Here is a 22,417-nt window from a genome sequence, read left to right as displayed (position 1 = left end):
AGAAAGCGCTCCCTCCTCATACCCAACAACAATGACACTCCCACCCTTCAAAGTCTTATTGAAAGCACATCTCCTCCAAGAAGTCTTCCCCAACAAAGGCCTCCTTTCCTCTTCTCCCACTCCAACCTGAGTCGCCCTGACTTGCTCCTCTTTTCCATTCCCCTCCCAGCCCTGCATTATAAATGTGCATATTTATAATTTATTTACAATATCTATCTCCCCCTCTAGACTCGTTGTGGACAGGGAATGTGTTTATTGTTACATTGTAATCTCCCAAGTGCTCAGTACAGTGCTATGCACACACTACACACTTAATAAATACTATTGACTGACCTATATTGACTGGAATTCATCTACATAAGGGGATCAGAAAAAAATTTAGCTCCTTGAGACAGAGATTATGCCACTTTTCCCTGTGCACAGAGTATAGAATTCTAAATACATGAGGCACGGGACAGCACTGTTGGTGATTTAGAGCAATGGTAGAGAGGAGGGTTTCTGGGGAGAGGTTTTGAGGCTTAGAAATTTGCATTTGAAAGCCAAAGTGACCCTGAAAAGCACAGAAAAGCTAGCAACCAGACCTGGAAGTGCAAAGCTAGGAACAATTTAAGATCTTCGTAGACTCACACATCTTTCCGTAAGTGCCAGGGATGTTTTTCTTGTTCTATCTCAAGAAGTCAGGTGTACACAGTTTCTGAAGAAGCCAACAGAATTGGGCATTTGGAAGCTACATTACCCAAGAGAGGTGAGAGGGAGCATGTGATAGGCTAAAGGAGTGTTAATGCGTTGGTTAAAGACTTTACAGTTGAACTACAGAGTGGATAAGTGAGCAGCATAGGCAGAAACTACCGAAGTCCTTAGATTTCACCCCAACACTTCCGAGTGCTTAGTACAGTGCTCAACCCATAGTAAGCACTTAAATGTGACTGATAGAAAGATCATACATCTGTTAAAAAACCTCTAAAGGGTGTTTGGCTGTTTGGAGACAATACTGAAAGACCCCTCTCAGGGTCACACCTGGAGAATTTCTAGTATTCTACCAGTCTTGACTACGGGAGGGAGAGTCGAGCAGAGGCCTACCCATTCCATTCCTAGCTTGGCCAGTGGCTAGCAAGTGGCAGGCCATCTGCTACAAGTCAAAACTCACCCATGCTAGGCAGCAGCAGCACGGGAGAGAGTCGAGGACAGAGACTCAAGGTTACTGTGTGAAAGGAGGCAGTGTAAACCACTTCTCTATTTTGACCAAGAAAACTCTATGGATCCACTACCAGAATGATCTCAGATGGATGTGGGGCATTCTGGGAGAGATGTGTCCCTGTCAGCGACGACTAGATGGCATAAGGCAAGACAGTGTTGAAAGAACCTAGTGAAGAGAGGCAAAATGGGGACTTGAGCCTGCTTATTGATACGGATAGTGAGAATTCGGCAATCTTGATACACTGAAATGGGGCTACCCATCTCACTGGAGAAATAGCTTTTGAAGTTCTACTTGCATAATAATAATAATAATAACAATGGTGTATGGTAAATACTTACTAGGCAATAAGCACTTCAAAGCCTTAATGAAGGCACCTCTCCAGGAGGCCTTTCCAGACTTAGCGCCTCCTTTCCTCTTCTCCCACTCCTCTCTGGGGTGCCTTGATTTACTCCCTTTGTTCTCCCACCACCAGCCTATAGCATTTACTTACATATCTGTAATATAATTTTTTTCTTTACAGATGTCTGTCTCTCCCTCTCTAGACTGCCTCCCCCACTCTAGACTGCATTTACAGTGTGCAGACCACTGTACTAAACACTTGGGAGAGTACAATATAACAACAGATTCCCTAACCACAATGAGTTTACAGTCTAGAGGAGTCTGAGCCAGATATATGCAGAAAAACTAAGCCTTTTCAGTTCAGTGCTAACAGTAGAGAGACACAGTTTGGGAAGGGTTAATGTATTTTAGCAGAGTCTCTAGACTCTGCTGGAATCAAACATTTTTAATCTGGATAGAATATGACACAATTTGGGGATTAAAATGTTGTGCTACATCCACACGGTGCCAGTCAAGACGTGATTACTTGAGGGCAAGTTTTTCTTTAAGCAACGTGGCTTAATGGAAAGAGCACAGGCTTGGGAGTCAGAGGAGGTAGGTTTTCATCCCAGCTCTGCCACTTCTCTGCTGTGTGGCCTTGGGAAAGTCACTTCACTTCTCTGTGCCTCAGTTCCCTCATCGGTAAAATGAGGATTAAAACTGTGAGCTCCAGATGGGACCAGCTGATAACCCGTATCTACCCCAGTGTTTAGAAAAGTGCTTTGCACATACTAAGTGCTTAATATATCCCATCATTGTTATCAGTAGTAGTAGTAGTAGTCAGGAACCTAGCCCTTGTGTTATAGGAGAACTGAATGAACGCTTCTTTTAAAGCTGGTTTGGATAAAGTTACTCTATTTGTAATTGTACCTCGAAGTACCTTTCAGTTTCCACCAAATCTACAGGAAGTAAGTCAGGGGTCTGAGTTGTCATAATAATAATTATAAAACAACTGTGGTATTTGTTCAGCACTTACTATGTACCAGGCACTGTACTAAGCCCTGGGGAGGATCCAGTACCAGAACTTTTGCATATGGAAGTGAGTAATTCTGGGAGAGATGTGTCCATGGAGTCACTATAGGTCAGAGACGACTTGGCAGCATAAGACAAGACGACATACAAAGTAATTGGGTCAGACAAAATCCTGGGCCCACATGGGACTCACATTTTTAATCCCCAGTTTACAGATGAGATAACTGAGGCACAGAGAAGTGAAGTGATTTGCTCAAGGTCACACAGCAGGCAAATGGCAGAGCTGGGACTAGAACCCAGGTCCTTCTGACTCCCAGGCCCGGGCTCTAGCCACTAGGCCATGTTACTTCATCTTTTACCCTTGGAGGGTCTGATGCCCTGAAATAATAATAATAATAATAATGGTGGTATTTGGTAAGCGCTTACTATGTGCAGAGCACTGTTCTAAGCACTGGGGGAGATACAGGGTAATCAGGTTGTCCCTCGTGAGGCTCACAGTTAATCCCCATTTTACAGATGAGGTAACTGACGCACAGAGAAGTTAGGTGACGTGCCCACAGTCACACAGCTGACAAGTGGCAGAGCCGGGATTCCAACCCATGACCTCTGACTCCCAAGCCTGAGCTCTTTCCACTGAGCCACGCTGCTTCTCTAAATGGGAAATGGCCTTCAGCAATTCAATAGATCAATCAATGGTATTTATTGAGCACTTACTGTGTGCACAGCACTGTACCGAGCACTTGGGAGAGTACAGTATAACTGAGTTGGTATACACTTTCCCTGCCCACAGTGAGCTTATAATCCTATAGGAGAGCCAGGATGGGCCCCAGAGTTAGTAAATAATTCAGCTTCCCCGAATTTTCTCTGGGCCAATAAACATTTTAATTAACTCTAAAACCCTGAAAGAAAGGTTAAAGAGAGAGAACTAACTGAACAATTCTCTGTTATTGGATCGAATTGCAATATGGAATGTAAGAAAGCACTTCAAATGAAATTTCAGGCTGACAAAGAATCTGGTGGTAACTCCTAGTAAAGCCCGTCAATCAGAGAGAGAGGGGGGGGAAAGAAAGAAAGAAGGAAAGAAGGAAAGAAGGAAAGAAAGAAAGAAAAAGAGAGAGAGAAAGAGAGAAAGAAAGAGAGAGAGAGAGAGAAAGAGAGAAAGAAAGAGAGAAGGAAAGAAAGGAAAGAAAGGAGAGAAGAGAGAGAAGAAAGAGAGAGAAGAAAAGAGAGAAGAGAGAGCACTACATATCTGCAATTTTAGTTAGTTTCAGCCCTGGTATGGCTGTGCAATGAAAGGTGCAGCTTCGCTCCAGGCTTTGGGTATCAGTAAACTCTACCTTGCCTTCCACTTTGTTTTCACTGAAATTTCCAGAGTACTTTCCTCCACGTGGGAATGTGTAAGTGCCTATATGAAACTTCTTGTCCTTGAACTGTCCTTTATAAACTGCTCCTGAAGGATGTTCAAGTCTTCCTGATCCATTCATCTTGTCATTTTTCCAGTTTCCTACATAGCTTCCTAAATGGGGCAGGGAATATGTCTGTTTATTGTTGTATTGTACTCTCCCAAGAGTTTAGTACAGTAAGTGCTCAGTAAATATAATTGAATGAAGAAATGAATGAATGAGTGAAGCACTGTACTAAGCCCTGGGGTAGATACAAGGTAATCAGGTCGGACAGTCCTTGTGCCACATGAGGCTCACTGTCTAAGTGGGATAGAGATAGGCATTGAATCTCCATTTTACATAGTAGGAAACTGAGGTATAAAGAAGTAAAGTGACTTGCCCAAGGTCACACAGCAGGCAAGTGGCAGAGCCAAGATTAGAACCTAGGTCTTTGACTCCCAGTCCTGTGCTCTTTCCATTAATCACAACATGCTGTTTCACAGTATTAGTGAGAGTATTTATTCAGTGTGAACTATGGGCCTAGTACTGTACTAATCACTGGGGTTGAAATAAAATAATCTGGTCCAACATAAACCCTGTCCCACACCATGCAGTCTAGGTGGAAGGGACACAGTCATTGACTCTTCATTTTACAGATGATGAAACAAACAGCGAATTTGAGGGATTTGCCCCAGAGAATAATAATAATGGTGGTATTTGTTAAGCACTTACTACATGCAAAGCACTGTTCTAAGCGCTGGGGGGGGGGGTACAAGGTGATCAGGTTGTCCTACTTGGGGCTCACAGTCTTAATCCCCATTTTACAGATGAGGTAACTGAGGCACAGAGAAGTTAAGTGACTCGCCCAAAGTCACACCGTTGGCAAGCGGCAGAGCCAAGTTTAGAACCCATGAACTCTGACTCCCAAGCCCGGGCTCTTTCCACTTTTCACACAGGCCTCCTGACTCCCAAGCCTGTGCTGTTTCCATCTGACCATGCTGCTTCCAGGAATGAGAAGATAGTTCCAGAACACCAGAAAGAGGCCAGGCCCCTCACTTCTCTCCTTCTACAACCCAGCGCGAACACTTCGATCTTCTAGTGCTAACCTTCTCACTGTGCCTCCATCTCACCTGTCTTGTCGCTGATCCCTGGCCCACATCTTGTCTCTGACCTGGAAAGCCCTCCCTCCTCAAATCCGACAGACAATTACTCCCTCCACCTTCAAAGCCTTATTGAAGGCCCATCTCTTCCAAGAGGCCTTCCCAGATTAAACTCCACTTTTTCTCTTCTCCCACTCCCTTCTGCATCACTCTGATTTACTCCCTTTACTCTTCCCCCACCTTCCAGCCCTTCAGCACTTATGTACATATCTGTAATTTTATTTATTTGTATTGATGTCTCCCTCCCCTAATCTAGACTGTAAACCCACCGTGGGCAGGGAACAGTGACTGTTTACTGCTCTATTGTCTTCTCCTAAGTGTTTAGTACAGTGCTCTGCACACAGTAAGCGCTCAATAAATAACCTGAAAGTAAAATGAAAGTAAACTGCAATGATTCGCAACAGTCTTCCAGTAAAATGAAGTCTTGGAAGGGCTAATCCAGGAAGAAGAGAATTTTGGCCAGAGAAGTGCTACCCATTGGGCGAGGGAGAGACTAATAATAACAATAATGTTGGTATTTGTTAAATGCTTACTATGTGCAGAGCACTGTTCTAAGCGCTGGGGTAGATACAGGGTAATCAGGTTGTCCCACGTGAGGCTCACAGTCTTAAACCTCATTTTACAGATGAGGTAACTGAGGCACAGAGAAGATGAGTGACCTGCCCACAGTCACACAGCTAAGTGGGAGAGCCAGGATTCGAACCCATGACCTCTGACTCCCAAGTCTGTTCTCTTTCCACTGAGCAGGGTGGTCCCTATGCCTTAGAATGATTTGGGCTATTAGGTTGCTGGCAGGCTGACCCCTTGTCCACCAAGGGAGCAGCCTGGGCCCTTGCTCGGGCGGTCTATTGGAAAGTCATCACAGGGATGACCCAGGAACCTCTAGGTGACTATATTCCCATAGCACCAGTCCACGTCTTCTTCCACAGCCACGGCCGTCGGTACAGAAGTTTCACTGATCAATATCATCCGTGCCCAGATTCTTTTGAAATCTTCACTTCCCCTCCTGGAAACAATTGGGCACCTGTGATATGTCCCGGCTACCTTCCTCATTCATATTTATTGTGGGCTTCCTGTGTGCAAATTACTGTACTAAGCGCTTAGGAGTGTACAATGTAACAGAGGTGGTAGAAATGACCCTTGCCCACATCGTGCTTACAGTCTAGAGAGGGAGGCAGACATTACTGTAAATAAATTACAGATATGTACTTTTTTTTGTCGGTATTTGTTTAGCACTTACTCTGTGCAGAGCACTGTTCTAAGCGCTGGGGGAGATACAGGGTCATCAGGTTGTCACATGTGAGGCTCACAGTCTTAATCCCCATTTTACAGACCAGGGAACTGAGGCATAGAGAAGCGAAGTGACTTGCCCACAGTCACAGAGTTGACAAGTGGCAGAGCTGGGATTCGAACTCATGACCTCTGACTTCCCAAGCCCGGGCTCGAGTGCTGTAGGGCTGAAGGAAGGGTGAATAATGGGTGCAAATCCAAGTACAAGGGTGAACAGAAGGGAATGGGAGAAGAGGAAATACGGAGCTCATCAGGGAAGGCCTCTTGGAGGAGATGGCCCTTCTATAAGACTTGGAAATCGGGGGAGAGTCACTGTCTGTCGGATTTGAGCTGAGGGGGCATTCCAGGCCAGAGGTTGGATGTGGGCGAGAAGTCAGGAGCAAGATAGATGAGACGAAGTTTCAGTGAGTAGGTTGACATTGGAGGAGTGAAGTATAAAGTCTGGGTTGTAGGAGGAAACCAGGGAGGTGAAGTGGGAGGAGGCAAGGTAATTGAGTGCTTTACAGCTGATGGTAAGAGGTTTTGATGCGGAGGTTGATGGGCAACCACTAGAAATTCTTGAGGAGATGGGGAAACGTGAACTGAATGTTCTTGTAGAAAATTCATGTGGGTGGCAGAGCGAAGTATGGATTGGAGAGGGGAAGAGCTAAGGGGCAGGGAGGTCAGCAAGGAGGCTGATGCTGTAATCGAGGCAAGAAAACATAAACACTTTCTCCAGCTGATGCTGCACCTCTGAGGCAGCAGGGGAACATTCTAAGAATCCAGAATCTGCTACGCTGCTATCTAGGCTACCTTATGAGCAGGAGAAAAAAAGAACCCCTCCAAGACTATCTTTCCTTCTGTAGAATCGTCTTCCCAGTGACTATTTAAAACATGACATAATAATAATAATAATAATGTTGGTATTTGTTAAGCGCTTACTATGTGCAGAACACTGTTCTAAGCGCTGGGGTAGATAGGGAAATCAGGTTGTCCCACGTGGGGCTCACAGTCTTAATCCCCATTTTACAGATGAGGGAACTGAGGCACCGAGAAGTTAAGTGACTTGCCCACAGTCACACAGCTGACAAGGGGCAGAGCTGGGATTTGAACTCATGAGCCCTGACTCCAAAGCCCGTGCTCTTTCCACTGAGCCAGCTTCCTATTGCATAACAAAAACAAAGGTAAAAAGGTATTTTGCTAAAACCTAAGTTGATGGCAATCACTATGTCTAGTAATAAACAACAACCAACAAGCCTTTAGCTGATAACAAGATTGCCCCACTACCAGGTCGGGAAGAGGCCAAAAATCAAAGCCAGTTACAAAACACAACTCTTTCCCTTCTCAAATTCCTCGTGAGTTAGAATCTTGATTTTTAGAAGTTTACTTACAGTGTGGGAGCTGGGATTCACTGCAGCCGTGAAGTTTCTCCTTAGCGCGGCCTTCCCAACACACCACCCCCTGGACTTCCTCCTAGAAGCCCACCCTCTTTCCAGATGCTTCTCACAGTGATAAATATGCAAATAGATTTCTCTCCCCAGTTAGGACTGCTTCTAACAGGCTCCTCTCAGGGCTGTTTCAAAATACAATTCAGGTCCTACAATTCACACGTTGTTGTAAACCTGAGCACTTAAATTAGCCAAAAGGCGTGGTTTGCCTGCTGCCCAACTTTAATCCAGCAAGACATGAAAAGATAATCACAAATGGAAACCCATGTGCCCATCCTGATTGCAGAATGACTTCTTGACTACATCTGGAAGGTGGGTTTAGAGCTGCACAGGTGCAAACTGCTTAGAAATCAGGCGGGACTGGTGAAGTGTTAGGGGTAAAGAGAAAGAGAGAGACAGAGACAACTCGCCAGGTGCCCATTTGCTGTCCTGCTGCTGGGTTTAATCTCCAGAGTAAGGCTTTTCCTTCCTGGAGACAGTTTTTTTTTGGGGTGGGGGATTATGTGTATTTTTTATGGTACTGTGGTGTTTATTAAAAGCTTACTAGAGAAACAGACTGATGTAGTGGATGGAGCACAGGTCTGGGAGTCGGAAGGACTGGGTTCTAATCCCAAATCTGCAACTTGTCTGCTGTGTGACCTTGGGAAAGTCACTTAACTTCTCTGTGACTCAGTTACCTCATCGGTAAAATAGGGATTGAGACCGTGAGTCCCACATGGGACCGGGAATGTGTCCAACATGATTTGCTTGTATCCATCCCAGCACTGAATACAGTGCCTGGCACATAGTAACTGCTTAACAAACATTATTATTATGTTTCAAACACAGTTCTAAGCACTGGGGTAGGTACAAGTTAATTAGGTTGGCACATTCCCTGCCCTGCATGGGACGCACAGTCTAAGTAGGAAAGAGAGAAGGTATTGAATCCCCATTTTACAGGTGAGGAAACTGAGACCCAGAGAAGCAAAGTGAGTTGCCCAAGGTCACACAGCAAGCATTTGGGAGACCCAGTATTAGAACCCAGGTCTTTCTGACTCCCAGGCCTGTGCTCTTTCCACTAAGGCATGCTGCTTCTCCAGTTGTGATGAGCTGTGGTGAGGGTCAGCAGGAAGGAGATGAGAGGATAAAGGGGAATCTCCTGTTTTTAGGGCTATAGCTCCAGTGTTTCATGGGTAAAATTATAGTTATAAAATAATAATAATTCTGGTATTTGTTAAGTACTTACTATGTGCCAGGCACTGTACTAAACACTGGGGTGAATACAGAAAATTGGATTGGACCTAGTTCCTGTCCCACATGGGGCTCACAGTCTTAATCCCCATTTTACAGATGAGGTAACTGAGGCCCAGAGAAGTGAAGTGGCTTGCCCAAGGTTACACAGCAGACAAGTTGCAGAGCCGGGTTTAGAACCCGTGACGTTCTGACTTCCAGGCCCGTGCTCTATCCACTACCCCATGCTGCTTCCCGGATATAGATATTCATTTCCTCCAGAGTGAAAGCAAATCTTTAGTGTGACTTAAATTTGCCACAATTAAATATTAAACAAGGTGGCTGGAGAAAATGTTTTCACACTGTCTGCAAGCAAGTATGGATACAGGATAATCCAACCTGTTTTCTCAACACACCTTTGAGAAGCAGTATAACATAGTGGAAGGCACAGTAGATTGGGAGTCCCAGAACCGGAGTTCTAATGCCAGATCCATCACTTGCCTGCTGTGGTACTTTGGGCAAATCACCTAACTTCTCTAGGCCTCAGCTCCCTCATCTGGAAAATGGGAATTCAATACCTCCCTCCTACTTAAAATGTAGGACCTGATTATCTTGTAATAATAACGATGGTATTTGTTAAGTGCCTTTTATGTAATAATGGTGGTATTTGTTAAGCGCTTACTATGTGCCAAGCACTGTTCTAAGCGCTGGGGGGATACAAGGTGATCAGGTTGTCCCATGTGGGGCTCATAGTTTTAATCCCCATTTTACAGAACTGAGGCACAGAGAAGCGAACTGACTTGCCCAAAGTCACACAGCTGACAAGTGGCAGAGGCGGCATTAGAACCCATGACCTCTGACTCCCAAGCCTGGTCTCTTTCCACTGAGCCACGCTGCTTCTCTATGTGCCAGGTACCATACTAAGTGCTGGGCTGGAGACAAGCAAATTGAGTTGGACACGGTCCCTGTCCCACGTGGAGCTCACAGTTTCAGTCCCCATTTTACCGGTGAGGTAACTGAGGCCCAGAAAAGTGAAATGACTTGCCCAAGCAGACGAATGGTGGAGCCGGAATTAGAACCCATGACGTTCTGATTCCCAAGCCTGTGCTCTATCCATTACGCCGTGCGTTTAGTATGCATTAAACAAATTCCTCGATTGTTTTTTCTTTTATTGGTGAGGGGAAACATATTTACCTGATTTTCTGAGACTCAAAGGCTGGGCTCATGGCTGCCCTGTTGAAACCATTCATTCATTCATTCATTCATTCATTCATTCATTCATTCATATTAATTGAGCACTTACTATGTGCAGAGCACTGTATTAAGCACTTGGAAAGTACAATTCGGCAACAGAGACAATCCCTACCCAACAAGGAGCTCACAGTCTAGAAGGGGAGACAGACAACAAAACAAAACAAGTAGACAGGCAGAAACCTTCTATGCCCACCAACGTGGGTCTGATCTTCAGTGTCTCTGTACATGGAAATGAAACTGGGATTTCACTTACAAGAAGTTCTATTTTATGCATTTCATATGAGGCACTCATGAAATAGAGAAATGACCCTGGTTTTAGGGAAGCAGCTTGGACTAGTGAAAAGATCATGGGCCTGGTAGAGTACCTGAGTTCCAATTCTGCCTCTGCTATTATTTTATGGTATTTTTTAAGCACTTACTATGTGCTAGGCACTCTTCTAAGTGCTGGGGTAGATACAAGGTAATCAGTTTGGACACAGTCCATGTCCCGCATCAGGCTTGCAGTCTTAATCTTCATTTTCCAGGTGAAGAAACTGAGGCACAGAGAAGTTAAATGATTTGCCCAAAGTCACACAGCAGACAAGTGGCAGAGCTGGGACTAGATCCAGGTCCTCTCACTCCCAGGTCCATGCTCTATTCATTAGGCCATGCTGTCCTTGGGCAAGTCACTTACCTCTTCTGTGCCTCAGTTCCCTAATCTGCAAAATGGGAATGCAATACCTTGTATTCCCTCCTACTTAGAATGTGAGCTCCATGTGTATCTAGCCCAGGGCTTAGTACAATTCTTGGCATAGAGTAAGTGAATTAACAAATACTATCATTACTATATCATTATTACAATTTATTAGCAAGTTCCCCAATTTAAGCTTTCCGTCCTGGTTGTCCTGTGCCTTAGAGAAGCAGCGTGGCTCGATGGAAAGAGCTTGGGCTCGGGAGTCAGAGGTCATGGGTTCGAATCCCTGCCCTGCCCCTTGTCAGCTGGATGACTGTGGGCAAGTCACTTCACTTCTCTGAGCCTCAGTGACCTCATCTGTATAATGGGGATTAAAAAGTGTGAGCCTCACGCGGGACAACCTGATGACCCTGTATCTCCCCCAGCGCTTAGAACAGTGCTTTGCACAGAGTAAGTGCTTAACAAATACCAACATTATTATTATTACCCCAGTACTTAATACCTCCATTATAATCTTTATTATTATTATTATTATTATTAAAGACTGAAATGATTTGACAATTCTCCTTGTGGGCAGGGAATCTATCTCTCTCTCTGTCAATTTGTTGGGCTTTGGAGTCAGAGGTCATGGGTTCGAATCCCGGCTCGGCCACTTGTCAGCTGTGTGACCGTGGGCAAGTCACTTCACTTTTCTGTGCCTCAGTTACCTCATCTGTAAAATGGGGATTAACTGTGAGCCTCACGTGGGACAACATTATTACGGTGCTGTGGGGATGGGAAGGGAGAGGTGGAGGAGCAGAGGGAAAAGGGGAAAATGAAGCTTTATTCATTCAATAGTATTTATTGAGCGCTTACTATGTGCAGAGCACTGTACTAAGCGCTTGGGATGAACAAGTCGGCAACAGATAGAGACGGTCCCTGCCGTTTGACGGGCTTACAGTCTAATCGGGGGAGACGGACAGACGAGAACAATGGCACTAAACAGCGTCAAGGGGAAGAACATCTCGTAAAAACCGATGGCAAATAAATAGAATCAAGGCGATGTACAATTCATTAACAAAATAAATAGGGTAACGAAAATATATACAGTCGAGCGGACGAGTACGGTGCTGTGGGGATGGGAAGGGAGAGGTGGAGGAGCAGAAGGAAAAGGGGAAAATGAGGCTTTAGCTGCGGAGAGGTAAAGGGGGGATGGCAGAGGGAGTAGAGGGGGAAGAGGAGCTCAGTCTGGGAACGCCTCTTGGAGGAGGTGATTTTTAAGTAAGGTTTTGAAGAGGGAAAGAGAATCGGTTTGGCGGAGGTGAGGAGGGAGGGCGTTCCAGGACCGCGGGAGGACGTGACCCGGGGGTCGACGGCGGGATGGGCGAGACCGAGGGACGGTGAGAAGGCGGGCGGCAGAGGAGCGGAGCGTGTGGGGTGGGCGGTAGAAAGAAGGGAGGAGAGGTAGGAAGGGGCAAGGTGATGGAGAGCCTCGAAGCCTAGAGTGAGGAGTTTTTGTTTGGAGCGGAGGTCGATAGGCAACCACCGGAGTTGTTTAAGAAGGGGAGTGACATGCCCAGATCGTTTCTGCGGGAAGATGAGCCGGGCAGCGGAGTGAAGAATAGACCGGAGCGGGGCGAGAGAGGAGGAAGGGAGGTCAGAGAGAAGGCTGACACAGTAGTCTAGCCGGGATATAACGAGAGCCCGTAATAGTAAGGTAGCCATTCGGGTGGAGAGGAAAGGGCGGATCTTGGCGATATTGTAGAGGTGAAACCGGCAGGTCTCGGTAACGGATAGGATGTGTGGGGTGAACGAGAGGGACGAGTCAAGGATGACACCGAGATTGCGGGCCTGAGAGACGGGAAGGACGGTCGTGCCATCCACGGTGATAGAGAAGTCTGGGAGAGGACCGGGTTTGGGAGGGAAGATGAGGAGCTCAGTCTCGCTCACGTTGAGTTTTAGGTGGCGGGCCGACATCCAGGTGGAGACGTCCCGGAGGTGGGAGGAGATGCGAGCCTGAAGGGAGGGGGAGAGGACGGGGGCGGAGATGTAGATCCGCGTGTCATCTGCGTAGAGATGGTAATCGAAGCCGTGAGAGCGGATTAGTTCACCGAGGGAGTGAGTGTAAATGGAGAACAGAAGAGGGCCGAGAACCGACCCTTGAGGAACTCCAACAGTTAAAGGATGGGAGGGGGAGGAGGCTCCAGCGAAGGAGACCGAGAATGACTGGCCGGAGAGGTGAGAGGAGAACCGGGAGAGGACAGAGTCCGTGAAGCCGAGGTGAGATAAGGTATGGAGGAGGAGGGGACGGTCGACAGTGTCAAAGGCAGCGGAGAGGTCAAGGAGGATCAGAATGGAGTAGGAGCCATCGGATTTGGCAAGAAGGAGGTCACGGGTGACCTTAGAGAGAGCAGTCTCGGTAGAGCGGAGGGGACGGAAGCCAGATCGGAGGGGGTCTAGGAGAGAATGGGAGTTAAGGAATTCTAGGCATCGATTGTAGACGACTCGTTCTAGGATTTTGGAGAGGAAGGGTAGTAGGGAGATAGGACGATAACTGGAGGGGGAAGTGGGGTCAAGAGCGGGTTTTTTTAGGATGGGGGAGACGTGGGCATGTTTGAAGGCAGAGGGGAAGGAGCCCTTGGAGATTGAGTGGTTAAAAATAGAAGTTAAGGAAGGGAGGAGGGCAGGGGCGATGGTTTTAAGAAGGTGAGAGGGAATGGGATCCGAGGCGCAGGTGGAGGGGGTGACACCTGCGAGGAGGGAGGAGATCTCCTCTGAGGATACCGCAGGGAAGGATGGGAAAGTAGGGGAGGGGGTCGGTGGGGGGGAGGGGAGAGGCGGAGGGGTGACTTTGGGGAGCTCAGACCTGATCGTGTTGATTTTCGTGAGGAAATAGGTGGCCAGATCATTGGGGGTGAGAGATGGGGGAGGGGGAGGAACAGGGGGCCTAAGGAGAGAGTTAAAGGTCCGGAACAGTCGGCGGGGGTGACGGGCATGGGTGTCGATGAGGGAGGAGAAGAAGCTCTGCCTGGCGGAGGAGAGGGCAGAGTTAAGGCAGGAAAGGCTAAATTTGAAGTGTGTGAGGTCGGCTCGGTGCTTGGACCTTCGCCAGCGGCGCTCGGCAGCTCGAGCATAGGAGCGTAGGAGGCGGACGGTGGAGGTGATCCGGGGCTGTGGGTTAGTGGAGCGAGAGCGGCGGAGGGAAAGGGGGGCGAGAGAGTCGAGATGAGTAGAGAGGGTGGAGTCGAGAGTGGACACCCGATCGTCAAGAGTGGGAAGAGAGGACAGGGCCGCAAGGTGAGGAGAGGTGCTATTGGAAAGACGGATGGGATCGAGAGAGCGGAGGTCTCTGTGGGGCAGTAGCGAAGGTTTGCAGGGGGAGGGAGTGTGAGAGATGAGGCAGGTGAGAAGGTTATGGTCAGAGAGAGGGATTTCAGAGTCGGTGAGGGAGGAGATAGTGCAGCGGTAGGAGATGACGAGATCGAGGGTGTGACCGAGTCGGTGAGTGGGCGCGGTACGGTGGAGGAGGAGGTCGGCAGAGTCGAGGAGGGATAGCAGGCGGGCGGCAGAGGAGTCGTCAGGTCCGTCCGTATGGATGTTGAAGTCTCCGAGGATCAGAGTGGGCAGAGAGAAGGAGAGAAGGAAGGTGAGAAAGGGGTCAAGGTGGTTGAAGAAGTCGGAGGTGGGACCGGGAGGGCGGTAGATGACGGCGACAAGTAACTGGAGTGGGTGGTAGAGGCGAATGATATGGGCTTCGAAGGAGGGGAAGGAGAGGGAGGGGGGAGGAGGGATAGTGCGGAAGCGGCAACGGGGCGAGAGGAGGAAGCCAATGCCTCCTCCCTTACCGGTGAGTCTGGGGGAGTGGGAGAAGGAGAGGCCTCCGCTGGGGAGAGCGGCGGCGGAGACCGTGTCATAGTAAGTGCTTAACAAATACCAACATAATCATTATTATTATATTCTCCCAAGCACTTAGTACAGTGCTCTGCACACAGTAGGTGCTCAATGAACATGATCAAATGAATTTTTTTGATTGATTGATTGATTATTAAAACATTTCCCCCCAAATGGATCATTCACATTGTCTCTGTCAAAAGAATCAGAAGACAGAATATGAACGGCGGGAATTGTGGGGTTAGGAAAAGGGGGTAGGAGAGGGTTTGAAGAAGCACTAGAATGTGCTGGACGACTGAGGAAATTGTCTGAACGATGCCAATCTTTCATGTCACTGAGCTCTTCTTGGACATAAAGTTTGAAGGCTCAGAAAGACTGGTTCTTGCCCCATTTCTCACACTGAGCAGCAAGGTAGCCTAATGGAAAGAGCAGAGACCTGGGAGTCAGAGGACTGGAGTCTAATCCTGTCTCTGCTACTTGCTTCCTGTGTGACCTTGGGCAAGTCACTTCACTTCTCTCCCTCTCAGTTATCTCCACTGTAAAGTGGTGATTCAATACTTGTTCTTCCTCCTACTCAGACTGTGAGCCTCATATAAGGCAGGGACTGTGTCTGACCTGATTATCTTGTATTTACTCCAGTGCTTAGTACAGTGCTTGGCTCATTCTAAACCCTTAACAAATGCCACAATTAGCATTTCTCTTTTTGATGAAACACCAACTTTTTGGAACGCTGCTAAATCATCTATGATTCATCTTCTTCTGAACGCACCATATTGAAATGTGATATTGCCCACTACCCAGATGAGAAGTCGGAACATTATGAGGAGTAGCAGGGCCTAGTAGAAAGGGCACAGGCCTAGGAGTCAAAGGACCTGGGTTCCAATCCTGCCTCTGCCACTTGTTTCCTGGGTGATCTTGAGAAAGTCACTTAACTTGTCTGGGTCCCTGTTTCCTCATCTACAAAATGGAAATTAAGTGCCTGTTCTCTTTCCTACTGAGTCCCTTATGGAACAGAGATGTGTCCTACCTGATTAACTTCCATCCAACTCAGCACTTAGAATAGTGCCTGACATATAGTAAGTTCCTAATGAATATAATAATGATAATGTGTGGCAAGAGTCAGTTAAGCAGACCGATGCTTTGGCGATGTTTCTGCTGACTGAATTGGGATGTGGGGTGCTGCCGGCTTTGGAAAGTTTTTAGCACCGAAGATACAAACTGTTCCTTTTTCCCCACTGGGAAATGAAAACAAAAGAGAAACTGTAAGAATTTTTCCACACTGCCTGGAGTCGATTCGGCCAGGGCAGAAAGGCCTCATAGATCTCTTGATAACCTTGGGAGTGAACAGAAAGGATATAATAATAATAATGCTGGTATTTGTTAAGCACTTACTATGTGCAGAGCACTGTTCTAAGCGCTAGGGTAGATACAGGCTCATCAGGTTGTCCCACATGAGGCTCACAGTTAATCCCCATTTTACAGATGAGGTAACTGAGGCACAGAGAAGTTAAGTGACTTGCCCACAATCACACAGCTGCCAAATGGCAGAGCCGGGATTCGAACCCATGGCCTCTGGCTCCCAAGCCCCGGCTCTTTCCACTGAGCCACACTGCCTCATAACAATTATTACCAGGCTACTAGTAATGAGCCAATCTATACTTTAGCTCTTTTTCCATCGGCTCCCCCATACTAACACTCTGGCTTCTCCATTCCCTGCTTTTCTGACTAAAGCATTATTCCATTCCATCTATAATTTAATTTTTAATTCTTCTCTTTCCACGCATCTCTTTCCTTTGCATTGGGAAGGATGGTTTATACCTTCTGGAAACTACAGTTAAGCCAAGAAAATCCATCAGTTGCATTTACTGAGCACCTACTTCCTTGGAGAATTCATTCGCTCCCACAGCTTCAGCTACCATCTCTATGTGGAAGATTCCCAAATCTACATCTCCAACCCTGATCTCTTTCCCTCTCTGCATCCTGCCTTCAAGACATCTCTACTTGGATGTCCTGCAGACACCTCAGACTTAACGCATACAAAACAGAACTCTTTATCTCTCCACCCAAACCCTGTCCTCCTTTGATTTTCCTGTCACTGTAGGCAGCACCACCTTCCTTCCTGTCTCATAAGCCCTTTACCTTGGCATTATCCTCAACTCATCTCTCTCATTCAATCCACGCATTAAATCTGTCACTAAAATCAGTCAGTTCAACCTTCATTACATTACTAAAATCTGTTTTTTCCTCTCCATCCAAATTTCTACCATGTTAATCTGAGCACTTATCTCTCCCACCTTCATTACTGCATCAGCTTCCTTGCTGAGTTTTCTGGCTCCTGTCACCGCCACTCATAGTCCATACTTGACTCTGCTGCCCAGAAAATATTTCTACATAGCCATTCAATCCATGTTTCCCCAGGCCTCAGGAACCTCCAGTGGTTGCCCATCCATCTCGGCATCAAACAGAAACTCCTTACCATTGGCTTTAAAGCATTCATTTTAGTACAGTACTCTGCCCACAGAAATGCTCAATAAATACCACTGATCGATTGATTGTGTTTGAAAGCCAGTAATTCACTTGTCTCTTGAAGTTATTTAGCCCCGGTCACATTTTATATGTCAGAGATTGTCAGCTCCTCCTCTAAATTACAAATTTCTTGGGCTTGGGAATTCTGTATGCTTATTCTTCTATCCAGAACTCAGCACTCAACATGGGGCTTTGCATACAGTAAGCCCTCAATAAAAAAAGTTTAATAAGTTGGTGTGAACTGTGTCCACTTACTACCCCGAGATAATAATAATAATAGTGATAGTGGTATTTTTTAAGCTCTATGTGACAGGCACTATACTAGGTGCTGGAATGAATATAAGCTAATCAAGTTGGACACAGTCCCTGCCCCAAATGGGACTCACAGCCTTAACCCCCATTTGACAGATGAGGGAACTGAGGTCTAGAGAACCAAAGTGACTTGCCCAGGGTCACCCAGCAGATAAATGTCAGAGCCAGGTCTTTCTGACCCCCAGGCTCGTGCAGCATGGCTTAGTGGGTAGAGCCCAGGGCTGGAAGTCGGAAGGGCCTGGGTTCTAATCCTGACTCCTCTACATGTCTGCGGGGTGACCTTGGGCAAGTCACTTCACTTCTTTGGGTCTCAGGTCCCTCATCTGTAAAATGGGGATTAAGACTGTGAGCGCTATGTGGAACAGGGACGAGGTCCAACCTCATTAACCTGAATCTACCCCAATCCTTAAAACAGTGCTTAGCACAAAATTCATGCTTAACAAGTACCATAATTTATTTACTTACTCATTTTTTTATCCACTAGACCATGGCAGGGTCAGAGGTCATGGGCTCGAGTTCTGGCTCTGCCACTTGTCAGTTGTGTGACTGTGGGCAAGTCACTTAACTTCTCTATGCTTCAGTTACCTCATCTGTAAGTAGCGCTTAACAAAGACCAACATTATTATTATTATTATTGGCCCATTGTGAACTCATGGTTGATTCACCACTATAAGAATTTTATTTATGGTATTTGTTAAGCGCTTATTAAGTGTCAAACCCTGTAGTAAGCAATGCCCAAATCATCTCACTAGAGAATGTTAAACCAAGCCAGTCTGGATGATTAATAATAATAATAATGATTATGCTATTTAAGTGCTTACTATGTGCCAAGCACTGTTCTAAACACTGGGGTAGATACAAAGTAATCAGGTTGTCCCACGTGGGGCTCACAGTCTTAATCCCCATTTTACAGATAGATGAGGTAACTGAGGCACAGAGAAATTAAGTGGCTTGCCTAAGGTCACACAGCAGACAAGTTGCAGTGCCAGAATTAGAACCCCTGTTCGAACTCCCAACCCGGGGCTCTTTCCACTAAGCCTTGCTGCTTCTGTCCAAGTCATTTGAATGATCTCCCAGCCCTAAGTGGGATCCTAGTCGACTGGGAAGATTCTTTTGTCACTAATTGATGAGCTCAGAGCTCTGGCAAGAAGATGTCTTATTTAGACTGAACACTCTACCCCCTTTAGGGTATGGAAAATCAGCTGCCGGCCTCTCCCACCTGCACTTTTCAACATAGGAAGTGGATGACTTCACTGCTAAAAATCTGTCCTACTTTGCTCGGGCCCTCATCTTCATTTCCATTTTCCGAAGGACTCATTCAGGGAGATGAAGGAGTTGGAGTTAGAAAGGTCACATTGGATTTGCATATTGTTTGCCTCTCCCTCGACTCTTTAGGTTGTTTGGGTGTCACTGCCACCTTTAAGATGATCATTTCTTCATTTTTCTCTTCCCTGGTCATTCTTTCCAATCTGTTCACTTATTCAGCTTGCCCCATAATAATACCCATAATAATAATAACTCTGGTATTTGTTAAGCGCTTAATATGTGCCAGGCACTGTACTAAGCACTGGCGTGGAGACAAGCAAACTGGGTTGGACACAGTCCTTGTTCCATATGGTATTTGTTAAGCGCTTACTATGTGCAGAGCACTGTTCTACGTGCTGGGGTGGATACAGGGTCATCAGGTTGTCCCACATGGGGCTCACATTTTTTAATCCCCATTTTTACAGATGAGGTAACAGGCACAGAGAGGTTAAGTGACTTGCCCGAGGTCACACAGCAGACAAGTGGTGGAGTCGGGATTCGAACCCCGACCGCTGACTCCCAAGCCCGGGCTCTTTCCACTAAGCCATGCTGCTTCTCCATGTGGGGCTCTCAGTCTTGATCCCCATTTTACAGATAAGATAGCTGAGGCCCAGGGAAGTGAAGCGACTTGTCCAAGGCCACACAGCGGACAAGTGGTGGAGCCAGGATTAGAACCCATGACCTTCTGACTCTCAGGCCCATGTTCTATCTACTACATCATGCTCCAATTATATCCTGTGCTCAGTTTTCTCTCTTTTCTGAATGACCTAAAGGAAGAGTACTGTTAATTCTGTTTCTCATTCTAACCTATTTAATCAAGAAAGCCCATCTCAGAAATAGGAGTCTAATAATTTTGCTTTCCCAAGTGTTGAATCCAGAAGATGTTCAGCAGTATCATTATGAATGGCAAGCCAGCACATATGTACATATCGGTAATTTATTTCTTTTAATGTCTGTCTGCCCCCTCTAGACTGTAAGCTCATTGTGGGCAGGGAACGTATCTACCATTTCTGTTATATTGTACTCTCCCAAGCATTTAGTACAGTGCTCTGCACACAATAAGCACTCAATAAATACTATCGATGGATTGAGCACCGACCGTGTTCAGGACACTGTGCTAAGCACTTCAACTCCAGAGAAATTTAGAGCTCTGAAAATCGTCAAGAAGCTCTTTCCGTAGATTCGTTGAGAATTGGGTTAGGTTTTAGCCAATTCAATATTTGCCAAATGGGTCATTTTTTGGTTCATGGCTTTGCCTAGGTATTAATGGAGTCATCAGTTAGGAATGATAGATAAACCTTGGTCCTGTGATTTGTGCTCGGTTCGGTGTTCTGCACACAGTAAGCTCTCAATAAATACCACCGACTGATTGATCGGTTTGCTTGGCTTCGGACGAAGAGTGGAAATTTTGGAAGCTAAGGGCCCTGGGTTGCACAGGGAAAAGAACTAAACGTCTGAAGGCTCCGCCACCAGTAGATCGTACCTGTCCCGGGTGACTGCGGGGTGAGAACGGAGAATCCTGTTTGCTTGCTTTGTCGAATTTAGCAGTTCGCTGAGGGTCTTTGAAGGAGAACTGATTGGAGCAGGATGAGCCAGCAATAGCTCGAGCTGGATATCAGCTGTGGGGGCACCGGGGCGCGGCGGAGACCTGCTAGGTAGAGACGGCTGGCAACCGCCGGCCTCAACGGTTCATTTCCTAGAAACCCCAGGAACTCCCCCAAGGCCCGTGCCCTCGGTAGGAGCTGGATTCTTCTTACAAGGCGTTTGATTAATATGGTTTCCGTCCTCTGTGAAGCCCCAGAGCACCTCACGGACTACTGATTATGGACAGGATGCTGGCTTAGCACCTGCATGGCCAAATGTTGAACTGGAAAATTAGGAAATAAAAATAATAATTTTGGTATTTGTTAAATGCACCAAACCGGGGCAGATAAGATACAATCAGATCGGATGCAGTTCCTGGCCCATGTGGGCTTCACAGTCTAAGAGGGAGGGAGATTGGGTATTTGGTCCCTATTTTATAGATAGGAAATTGAAGCACGGAGAAGCTAAGTGACTTGTCCAAGGTCACGCAGCAGGCAGGTGGCAGAAAGGGGATTGGAAGCCTGGTCCCCCATTTCCCAGGGCTGTGATCTTTCAGCTAGATCCCACCGCCTCCCTGTTTATGAAAATACACATGCATCTGCAGTGTAAGTTGACACAAGGTGACAAAGGAGAAAACAACACTAAGCGCTACAAATGTCATTAACACTAATAATAATGATGATGATGACGATGATGAAGGCATTTGTTAAGCCCTTCCTATGTGTCAAGCACTGCTCTAAGCACTGGGATAGATAATAATAATAATGATGTTGGTATTTGTTAAGCGCTTACTACGTGCAGAGCACTGTTCTAAGCGCTGGGGTAGACACAGGGGAATCAGGTTGTCCCACGTGGGGCTCACAGTCTTAATCCCGATTTTACAGATGAGGTAACTGAGGCACAGAGAAGTGAAGTGACTCGCCCACAGTCACATAGCTGACAAGTGGCAGAGCCGGGATTCGAACCCATGACCTATGACTCCAAAGCCCATGCTTTTTCCACTGAACCACGCTGCTTCTCGTCAGGTTGTACATAGTCCCTGTCTCACATAGGGCTCAGATTCTTAATCCCCATTTTACAGATGAGGTAACTGAGGCCCAGAGAAATGAAGTGACTTGTCCAAGGTCACACAGCAGACAAGTGGCGGAGCCGGGATGGTTTGCACCGTGCGGCCGGGACTGTGGATCCCGCATTGGCCTTTGCAATCACACACGCAAAGTTCACAGGTGAACGTCACTGACCATGGAGTCTTTGACTCTGAAGGACAACTACATATAGACATAGGAATTCTTACACTCCTTGGCCACACAAAAATCATGAAAACTCTATCACCCCGGTTCAATCAATCAATTGATTGTACTTATAGAGTGCTTACTATGTGCAGAGCACTCTATTGAGCACTTGGGAGATTAATAATAATGTCGGTATTGGTTAAGGGCTTACTATGTGCAGAGCACTGTTCTAAGCGCTGGGGGAGATACAGGGTGATCAGGTTGTCCCACGTGAGACTCACAGTTAATCCCCATTGTACAGATGAGGTAACTGAGGCACAGAGAAGTGAAGTGACTTGCCCACAGTCACACAGCTGACAAGTGGCAGATCCCGGATTCGAACCCATGACCTCTGACTCCCAAGCCCATGCTCTTTCCACTGAGCCAGGCTGCTTCTACAATATTAACAGAGTCGGTGGACACATTCCCTGCCCACAGTGAGCTTACAGTGTAGAGGTGGGGACAGAACAGACATTAATGTAAATAAATAAATTACAGATATGTACATATAATAGTAATAATGGTATTTGTTAAGTGCTTAGGATGTGCCAGACACTGTACTAAGCACTGAGTTAGATACAAGATAATCAGGTTGGACACAGTCCC

The 22,417-nt window shown here is 46.6% G+C and overlaps 1 non-coding gene across 1 annotated transcript; it reads left to right on the top strand.

Annotated features, from left to right (window-relative positions):
- Positions 1-999: 999 nt before the first annotated feature.
- On the top strand, positions 1,000-1,137 carry LOC114812380. Its single transcript, XR_003760035.1, has one exon. It is a non-coding gene; the product is annotated as a small nucleolar RNA SNORA7 (small nucleolar RNA).
- The last annotated feature ends 21,280 nt before the right edge of the window (positions 1,138-22,417 follow it).

The sequence above is a fragment of the Ornithorhynchus anatinus genome, chromosome 5, assembly GCF_004115215.2.
Source record: "Ornithorhynchus anatinus isolate Pmale09 chromosome 5, mOrnAna1.pri.v4, whole genome shotgun sequence".
NCBI classification, from domain to species: domain Eukaryota; kingdom Metazoa; phylum Chordata; class Mammalia; order Monotremata; family Ornithorhynchidae; genus Ornithorhynchus; species Ornithorhynchus anatinus.
Note: the sequence above shows the minus strand (reverse complement) of the source record. Positions and strands in the feature narration are given on the sequence as shown.